Source organism: Dipodomys ordii, unplaced genomic scaffold, assembly GCF_000151885.1.
Source record: "Dipodomys ordii isolate 6190 unplaced genomic scaffold, Dord_2.0 Scaffold65, whole genome shotgun sequence".
NCBI classification, from domain to species: domain Eukaryota; kingdom Metazoa; phylum Chordata; class Mammalia; order Rodentia; family Heteromyidae; genus Dipodomys; species Dipodomys ordii.
In genome coordinates, this window is record NW_012267281.1 from 1046571 (window position 1) to 1057509 (window position 10939).

At 43.3% G+C, this 10939-nt stretch overlaps 1 pseudogene; it reads left to right on the forward strand.

Moving 5' to 3' along the window:
• The first annotated feature begins 4948 nt into the window (after positions 1-4948).
• On the forward strand, positions 4949-5914 carry LOC105990504 (annotated as a pseudogene).
• Positions 5915-10939: the final 5025 nt, after the last annotated feature.

Consider the following 10939-nt stretch of genomic DNA (forward strand, 5'->3'; position numbering starts at 1 on the left):
TTTCCACCGCCCAGGCTGCATCCTAGAGAACCAGGCAGCACAGGTGGTGCTGGGAGTCAGAAGAGGAAGAAAGCCATCCCAAATGAGAAGGCAGGTCTGGGTCCCCCCCTGGTGAAGACCTCCGTGTCCCAAGAAGCCAATTGTCCAAACTTTCAGTAGTGATGAGCTGGGAGAGGAAGTATGTGGGAGAGAACAGCCTAGAGACCAAATGGCTGCGCAGGCTTTTGAGCAATTCAGAAAAGGTACCAATTATGAGAACAATGGATCTTGATGGCTCTTGCTGAGTCACTGATGCATTAGAGGAAGACAATGGGAGGCTCAAGCTATGAATCACCCAGTGAAAGGGAAGTGTGGAAAGTTAGACAGGTATCTAAAGAGACTCTTATCTCCTAAATCAGAACTATAGAAGCAGAGGGGAAGGTTCAAGGCTTAATTATAAAGACAACAGCCCTGCAAAGAAATCACAATTCTCAGCCACAGCAAATCCACAGTGACAACAACAGAGACCTACTTGAGGTGCGTGGGACCCCACAACTTGGTTGAGGACAGAACATCAGCATTAGTGCTGTCAGAGATTCGGGACCCGATTTGGAGCAGCTTCTGTGGATGTGGCCCCGAGTCCCCACTGCAAGGCTGAGATCTTCCTTTGTGTGAGCATGAAGTGTAAGTCTCGGAACTGAAAGACAACATGGGGTCTACACCACCTCCCACTCCTAAGCAGAGTCAGATGAGTAAAACCCACCGCAGGCAAGTGTGGGATTATGTGGAGACAACAGAGACAATTCTCCCAAAGAACTCTAGGACCTTGCCAAGTGTACGAGCCAAGCCAAGGCTGTTTGTGGGACCAGATCTAGAAGGCCATGGACCCCAGGAGCAATATACAAAGTTGGGTATGGGTGGCCTTGTTCATGTCAGAGCACCCTGCTGTCACAGATGATTTTCTACCCTGGAAAGCACCCAGGGAGATGGTTTTAGAAGGCTGATAAACTTTGAAAAAAATCACAACTTGGGGCTGGGAAGGTGGCTCAGTGGTAGAGTGCTTGCCTTGCATGCCTGAGGCCCTGAGTTCGATTCCTCAGCACCACATAAGCAAAAGGAAAAAAGCCGGAAGTGGCGCTGTGGCTCAAGTGGTAGAGCGCTAGCCTTGAGCTGAAGAGCTGAGGGACAGCGCCCAGGCCCAGAGTTCGGGCCCCACGACCGGACCCAAAAAAAAAAAGAAAGAAAAAATCACAACCTCCATTAAGTCAAGATGAAATGCCAGAACTGGTGTAATAGACAATGGAAGAAGCCATAAAACAAATCCTATTGTCTGAACCAAGTTTTTCACCTAGAAGAACCTAAAAGATCTATCGAGTCTTCCGTGAACACAGTAATGATGGCAAATAAATACCGCACTTAGGCCAACAGTCCTGATCAAAAGGATCCATTATCATTTATTAAGCAACTATGCATTGGAAAGGGAGAATACCCAAACATTTGGAGAAATGGTGGGCACACAGTCTGACAAAAACTCACCGCTCAGCAGAGCTGACCAACTGAGTGGGTATAAGGCCTGCCCGCTGGCCTCCCCACCTCCTGTGTAATTCTTGGCCCAGTACCTCCATTACCAAGATAACTGGCATACCTGGAAGCAGTTACCTCCCTCTCCTCCATGATCATATCCTGGGCTGCCCCTGTCACACCTCCCATCAGACAGGGCAAGGGTGGGGGTGCACTGGGCAGGGGCAAGATCCAGGACATCAGTTTGCCCCTTCGGCCATGCCTCTCCACCATGCATGGTGTGCAGTAGTCCGGTAATAAACTTCTCTTCCTGCCTGAATACTGCGTGATATTCTCTTTATTGGCTACCTAATTAAACCTACCTATTTAATTTACCTTTCAGTGAGGGTACTGGAGAGAGGACATCATCAGAGAATCTCTGGCCCAGAGCCTGGGCTACAGTGAGCAACTTATCCATGAGTCCATACACTGATCAACTCCCTATGTCCAAAATATAAAATGGATTGGAAGCCAACAGAACATCCACATCACATCTGTTCCTATTGTGTTACAGAAAGCATGAGAAAGGTTCTACACGTGTCCCCTTCTCAAGGCAATAATAAAAGATACCACACCCTTGCAGGAGTGGCAGAGATTGGTGTCACCTTGAAACACCTAAAGGATGTGGGGTTGATGGGCCCCATCGTGCTTCATTTAATTTGCCAGTTTGGAACCTATAGAAGCCAGGCCCTAAGGGATGAGGACAGTCTAGGCCTGACTCAACCAAATAGTAACAAATAGTAGCTCCAAATGCAGGTGTTGTACCAGAAAATGCCAATCAATATATTTTCGTGACCATTGCAAGTATGCAATACAGTATGAACTACACTCACCAAGTTGTACATTAGATGTCTGGAACTCATTCATCTGGAAATTTTATTCTTTTTAACTAACATCTTCCCACCCATTTTCCAACATCTCAGCCTTCAGAAGCCACCATTCAACTTGGCTCTGTGAGCCAGAATTCATGATGCTGCATAAAAGTGAGATCATGCAGTATTTGTCTTTCTGTGTCTGGTTTATTCCACCTAAGGTATTCCTGTTCACCCATGTTGTCACAGTGAACAAGATTGCATTCTTTTTTTTAAAGCCGAATAGCATCCCATTGTCTATTATTATATTTATGGATATTATACAAATACAAGATACATGGCCTTTATCTGGTCATCGATCAGTGACTGTGGGCTGATTCCATATTCTAACTCTTGTGGAATTCTGTGATGAATATCTGAGTACGGCTATCTCTGCCGCAACCTAGCTCCACACACTATAAGCATGCGCTGTGTGCAACATACACATTATGCACAGATGTCATTCCTACCTTTTGTACAGCACAACCTAAGCATAACACATGCAATTCACACACCCCAGACACAGCACAAACCTCACACCATAAAACAAGAACATAAAACAAGAACAAATACCTAAGGCCTTAGTCCAAAATATATGGGGGAAAATAAATATATACCAACATGTACGATTATAACTTGATTCCTATTTTTGTCTCAGAATATGAGTTCCATTTGTTAGGCTTCTTCCGTCTGTCTATTTAGCATGGGGTCTTGCCATAGAGAATATCTAGAGGGTTGGACTCTTGGTCATGAATGCAAAAGCATTAGACAGAGGCTAGTCTGAGCATACATACAGCTGCCTCCTCCAATCCCTGGTGCTGTAATTGATTCAGTTCTTAACTCTTTCTAGAAGTACTTGGATACCACATCCCCAGTCCCACATTCCTAACTCAACTAGATCCTATTCTGCTTCCATTTTCCAGCTTCTAATATTGTTCTGAATCCATCTGACATGATCCTTTGTCCTATTGCTTTTGTTTTTGTCTATTATTTACACCTTTCTGCCAAAATTACTTTCTATCCTTCTACTGGGTCTCTGGAAGGAAAATGGAAACCGTTAATCACATCTGTGAGCCCTCTATGTTTAAATGAAAGTCCCTAGAATAAGCTTTAATTGTGGAAAATAGGAAAGGGATCTGGATAACAGTAATGATTAAACCTTATTCTCTCTCATCGGAGAAGTTTTACTTTTAATCTAACCTTTAAGATCCTCAAGATAAATGCATACACGAGCACGGATGAGCACATTAAAGCCACAACCCACCCACACTGCAGAGACTCAGAGAGCAACCCAGGAGCAATATAGGAATAAAATGACCTCAGATGCTTGGCAAGAGTGCCAGCATGATATGTAGCCTGGGCAGGGACATCACAACTTCTCTCACAGCTGTAAATTAACCTTATGCTGCATGACTCTGAGTCTCTCTCCTGTCACTATCTGGTGGGAGCACTTTTCATGAAAGAAACTTAAACAATGGAAGCGAGACTTAAAGGTCTCCACTCATCTAAACAAATGAGACCATCATAGTCCTGAGTTTCCAGGCTCCAGAGAGCACACAGATGACTCTCCTAGAGGAATATTCCCTACCATAGGCCAGCTATCAACACCAAAGAGAACCGTGGAATCCCAGACTGTGGGGCTGTGTCACTGTAGGAGTCTCTAGGCCTCTGTCTCTCAACTCCAGCTCCCAGCTTCTCTCCTGCTGCAGTCATTTTGGTCCATCAGTCCTAGAAAGGCAGGAGAGCCTCTGCCAGGTGCTGGTTTTAGTACTGCTGGTTTCGTATTACACAGACCAATTTTATCATTTGAGGAAATCTTTTACAAAATCCCATCCTTTTAATATGTCACAATTTCATTATAGTTGAAAATACATTTTTTTGAAGTCTTGACTTCTTGATAAAATATCTCTTCACATCTCTCATCTACTGGGATATTCACTTTTCTTGATTTAGAAATACTCTTTTATCTAAAATCTAATAAGAAAAAAAAAGCCTCAATGACGAATGGCCAAATAAGGGAAAGCTAGATGAATGGCAAAGCGCAATCAAACACAAAACAATCAGCGTGCTCATGCCTGTAATCCTAGCTACTCAGGAGACTGAGATCTGAGGATCAAGATTCAAAGCCAGACCAGGCAGGAAAGTCCATCAGACTCTTATCTCCAATTAACTACCAGAAAATCGGAAGTGGTACTGTGGCTCAAGTGGTAAAGTTCTAGCCTTGAGCTGAAGAGCTAAGGGATAGTGCCCAGGCCTGGAGTTCAAGCCCCATGACCGACCAAAAAAAAAAAAAATCGGGGAAGATGTGGTTAGAAATGAATACAAATCAGGAGAAGGGAAATGAGATGCTGTTGAGAACATAATCTGAGCAAAGAAGGTGGAATCCAAGAATGTGGAAATCAAAGAACGTAAAAGCAGACAAGACACACATGGAAAAACACCCCAATTATAACCTTAATGCTAATCATAATGATAATTAAATAGAACAGATATTTAAATACAGAATATTTTGTAATTACTTTGGACTTTTTGGCTGTGCCATCTTCCAGTAATTTTCCAAAATGATGGACACAAAGGGGAAATGGAGAGAGACCTGATACATGTTCTCAAGGCCCTTCAGAACACATGGACATACTCCTTTGGCCACATACATGAGAATCTACAAGAAAGATGATCTTGTAGACTTCCAAGGTACTGTTCAGAAAGAAATGCGCTGCACATGTTACCATAGCAAAAGTGGAAAGGTCTAATGAAATGAACCCCAAGATAGGGACATAAGAGGTTTTATCTTTGTCATTGTTTTTAATGTACTGTGTAGTTTTTTTTTGTTTGTTTCTTTTGTATGTTCTTCCCCCATGGTATAACCCTTGTTTTCACTGTATTTGATTCTGCTGCCCTGCACCTTATATACAATTTTCTAATTTGGGGAGGGGAAGGGAAATAACAAAATGCTGAAACAAGGATACAGTTTGACCCATTGTAACAATGAGATGTACAAGACACTATGTTGAAAATGAACTTTACAGCTTCGGGAGGGAATTGGAGTTGGGGAGGTGAGGAGGGAAGGGATGGTAGGGGAAAAACAAAGGAAAGGAGGGGGTTACAATGCTTGATAGGAAATGTACTCAGTACCTTACTCATGTAAATGTAACCCCTCTGTACAGTATCTTTACAATAATAATATATATATATATATATATATATATATATATATACATAAAAGTGGACAGGTCTACAGTGTTACCCAGCATGCTATTGGCATTGTTGTAAACAAGGAAGTTAAGGCCAAGATCTTTGCCAAGAGGATTAATGTGCATATTGAGCTTATGAAGCACTCTAAGAGCTGAGATCGCTTCCTATGATGAGTGAAGGAAAATGACCAGAAAAAGAAGAAAGCCAAAGAGAAAGGAACCTGAATTCAACTGAAGCTCCAACCTGCTCCACCCAGAAAAACACACCTTGTGAGAACCAATGGAAAAAAACCTGTGCTATTGGAACCTAGTCCCTATGAATTCACAGCCTAAGAGCTGTAAATATAAATATATATATATATAATTTCCTTGCTTGCTTGGCTTCAGCACATCCCCTGAAGTTCAGTCAGAAGAATGTTCAGAAATAAGACTTCCATGTGGTGAGCAGTGCTTGAGACCTTTGCTGACATGAACGAGTTAATGCTGCATCTCCTGTGTGTCTCAGTAAAAGAATGAGCTAGACCTCTTTTTAACTCTGTGTCTTTTTCTCTGACCCAGTCTCCATCTTAGACTCCACAGAAGAAAGAAATCTGTTATTTATGAAGAGGCCAGGCTCAGATACTGTGTTATAGCAGCTCAACACAGACCAAGGCATTGACATAAAAATAACATAACTACACAGGAAAGACAGCACCCACTATGTCTGCAAAAGTGATTAGCTCATCAGCACCCACATGTACCCTAGCCAAGCTTGCCCTTTACAGGGACCAAAGCCTCCTCTGAGCATCTGTGTGGCTTGGGGGGGGGGAGGGGAGAGGGGAGATGGGAAATCATCCTGGTTCTGTCTCCTTCACAGACACATTCTCAGAAAACAATGCAGCAGTCACTCCAAACAGCAAGAACAAGAAACGTCTCATGATCCAGGGGACTCTTCTACCCAATCAAGCAGTCAAGCACAAAAGTTCCAAAGTGTTCTGAACCTGCAAGAACTCAGGAAGCACACACCTATGGTGTGTTCTTGAGGACCTCAGCCAACCAAGACCACAGAAGAAGTCCTGATTGTGATTAAGGATAAAGGGAAGATGGTGGCTGGGGTGTAGCAGAAGAAGAAGGGGGAGAACCACCTACAAATTCACAGAGGAGGAGGGACAGGAAGGTAGAATCATCCCACCCCTGCCGGATGTGGGACGGACTGTGTGCTTCAGGCTGACACCTAAGGCAGAGAGGTACCTCCAATCATACTGTTAGCAGACAAATAGTGAAAACTAGAACATTTCTCATTCAAATAAGGCTAAGAAGAGAGGGAGGGAGAGGAAGGTGTCTAACATCACCATTACCATCTAAAACATAAATCACCTCTACTATCATGTTTATAAAAGTCAATGAAGGAAAAGGGTGCGTTTGGAACATAAGAACTCTGCACAACAAAAACAAAGCATCTTATAACAGAAGACTTTTTAATCTCTAAAAATAGTATTCAACAGAAAATAGTCTGACTACTTATATGCTAACTGTTAAAGGAACATAAGGTTGCAACACTTACTGAAAGAAAGAGATCTTCAGATCTGATTATCCAGAAAAGCACATCTGTGGAGTATGCCCCCAAGAGATATGCCATGGCGTAGGACTCATTAGGATGGAACATTGAGAGGAGGGTGGAGCTGGGCCACAATGCCTCACAGCTACAATCTGAACTTGTCAGAAGACTGGCCCTGTGGACTGAGATTCAAAGTCAGACCAGGCAGGAGAGTCCATGGAACCCTTATCACCAACCACCGAAAAGCTAGAAATGGAGCTGTGGCTCAAGTGGTAGAGTGACAGCCTTGAATGAAATAGCTGAGGGACAGGACCCAGACCCCGTGTTCAATTCCCAGTGCTGGCAACCAAACATAAATAAATAGATATAGGTAAATAAATAAATTAGATGGGCAGAATACATGCAAAATGAGTACAAAAGGAAGCCATGGGTCCTGATATTAAGATGAAACCAAGTAAAATTCTGGGTCCAAACCACTAAATGTGACGGGAAGGGCATCTTGCCTCACTAAAAACTCTGGGACACCATAGCTCCCAGGGAGCTCAGGGGACACAAAAAGACACAGATTGGGAAACAGGTTGAATTCATCTCTAGGCACATAACAAATCCACAGAATCTATGTCAACTGTCAAAAGACACAGAGACAGAAATAAACTGAGGCAAAGACATTCAATTTTACCCAAGACAAAGAGCTGATCTTCCTTACTTGGAAAAACTCTACCAGGCATGGTGGTGTACCCATGTAATCCCAGCACTCAGGAGTCTGGGCAGGAGGATTAAAAAAAAGTTTGTGGCCAATAGGGGCTATCTAGCAAGATCTGTCTGAATACTTAAAAGGAACAGAGAGAGGGCAGGGGGCAGAAAGAAACAGCTTTGAGCAATTGAAGGTAACAAAATTTAATTTAAAAAAATCAAAGGTTATAAACTGTTATAGAATAACCAGGGCCTGTAGCCCTTAAACACATTAAAAACTGTTCAGCCTCATGTGTATCAAGAAAAAAACATTCCCAAAACTGTGCTAAGATGCACAATGTGTCACTGATCAGTTTAGCAAAAGTCCCCAAGTAGGGTAACCAGCTGAACAGGCTGGCTTTGGCACACTGTCATAGGGAGGGTAGGGGGAAGTTGAGCTGCTCACTAATGGGGTAGGGGTGGGGAGGAGGTGCAGCCTGGCTCTTCCACTTGGTTCTCCAGGTGGTCTGATAAATAGAATCTGCAGGGCCCCCATGTTCATAGACACGGGGACTGGGGGGAGAACTTCCCTGATAAAAGAAACTCATGACTGTGCAGTTATTGCTGCAAAATGTAACCAACACAGTTCGCCCAGTTAACATTGCATTTCAGATGAGCAGCTCATCTTTGGTTTTGAATTAGCATATAGTCATAATAAACAGGATGAACATAGTCGGCTTTGCACAAGCTTGCTCCCTCAATTACATTCCCATGTCCCTCCCTTCTCCCTGCCTTGCAGAAGTCTCTGAATGTTCCATTTGGGAATATGCCCAGTGTGATAGGCGTGACATATTCCTTCAAAAGTAAACAAATAAATGACTATTCATCGACATTCTGACTGACTGGGTGTCCTGTTTTATCTGGCGATGCTATATATAAATGACTAGAATGGCCAAGAATTTGCAGAACAAAAGGAATTCCTGATAAAATAACTTGAGGACTTCATCATTCAGTAACTATGTTATTTTAAAAATGCTACTCAGATTCAATGTACCTTATGTAAAAACAACAGCAACAACAAAACTATGCAACTTGAGGGTAGGGAAGGGAGGGGGAAAATGGGGGAGAAAGATGGAAGGGGTGACATTAACCGAGAAGCATTGTACTTATAATCCGACTTAGAGAATCATGACTCCGTTGGGCAACGACTAAACAATAATAATTTAAAACATGCTACTGTGCAAAGTGTCTAGATATCTCGGGAGTTTGTTGCGGCCTCTGCACACATGGTCTTTCCTTCCTGGAGTCTCTGGCTTCTCTGCACCCTTTCTCATGTGTTTCCACTCTCTGTGAACATCATGGCGACACGTGTGGCTTCATTCACTGTACCTGAGCTCCAGCTCCAGGAGAAAGGGAAAAGGGTAGGCTCGTTGACAGTCACTCTGTGTGAAGACTGGCAATGTGCTTTCCCATAGCTTCCACAAGGTCAGACCAAGCAGGTTGGATTTTGTTTTGTTTTAATCCTGTGTTGAGGAAGGCGTTGGATCTGGGGCTCTGGTGGTTTTTCTCTCTGGGTGTGATGGGAAACCAACTCAGCATTGAGGTGGACAAGCTAGGGAGCTGCAGAGTATATATTTGTTTTCACAATATGAATCCAACCATTCACTGGTTAAAGCACAGCGGGAACAGCCACGTAAGGACCACTGTGACAGGTATGGGGACCTCGGCAGCAGGGTTTGCAACAGGGGAGAGAGGCTGGGCTCAACCTCAAATATGGTAAGGAAAACTGTTGATGGGGGCTATTGGAGAGAATACCGATTGCAGAGAAGAGACCTAAGGAAAGGGAAAGAGTATGCTCATGGCGAATAGATATACTCTGCATGCATAAAATATCACAGCAGAGCCCATTATTTGAAATAATTGTTATACACTAATGAAATAAAAAAGGTTTGAGCTCATTCTCCCCTTTGAAGTTCTCACTAGATACTCAATCTGCCAAAACCTTGATCTGGGCTTGCTGACTTTCCAGAACTGGTAGTGATAAATGCATGCTATTGGTAATTTTTTGAAAGGAAAAAAGAAATGCAAAAAGACAAGTGGAGCTACGTAGCCAAAGAACTGACTGGAGCTAAGTGGAGAGACAATGACTGAGAGGAAACGCCAGGGGCTGAGGGCACTCTAGATAAACTAACCTAACTGGATTTTTCCTAAAGGCAGGCCAGGGCTTTCAGACATAGGCAGTGGTTAAAGAAGAGGAATCTACAGATGTCTGGGTGATTAGATATGGCAGGGGTGGAGTCACTGGCTAAAGTAACATATCAGAGTTCTTGCTAAAAATAGGCAATGCAGGAAAAAAACACAAAAGCCCAAAAGTCAAGTCACATTTGAGAAAATATCTCAGAGGAGACTTTTTTTTAAAGGAAAGAATGTTTATCGATGTGAATGTGTATGCAAGTACACACATGGGCACACACACACACACACACACACACACACACACACATCTTTATCAAGGTGGGTTCTTCCTTTTGTTTTCTTGTTTCTTTTTTTTTAATTTTATTTATTTATTGTTTTGGGTCTGGTCATGGGGCCTGAACTCTGGGCCTGGGCACTGTCCCTCAGCTCTTCAGCTCAAGGCTAGCGCTCTACCACTTGATCCACAGCGCCACTTCTGGCTTTTTTCTTTTTGCTTATGTGGTGCTGAGGAATCGAACCCAGGACCTCAGGCATGCAAGGCAAGCACTCTACCACTGAGCCACCTTCCCAGCCCTTGTTTTTAATTTTTGAGACTGAGTTTCATTATAGAGCCTAAATGGGCCTCAAACTTGCAATCCTCCCTCCTCGGCCTCCAGAGTGCAAGGATTTACAGGCATGCATCTCTAAACCAGGCTCTAAAATCAGGTTCTTTCTGTTCCATATAGCAACCCACTTGGTCTTCTCACTTATCAAACGTTACTTACTTTTCATGACCAGTTCAGACTTGCCTCCCACTCTTAAAACTCAGGAAGTGTATGCTGTTTCTACTTGAGCTCTCAACTTCCCCTTTACTTAGCCAAGATTTCTCCTTAACCACTGCTCTCCGAGTCACAAACACTCCACCACCACATGCAGAAGAGACATCAAAGGCCTTCTTATGCCTGTCCTACCTC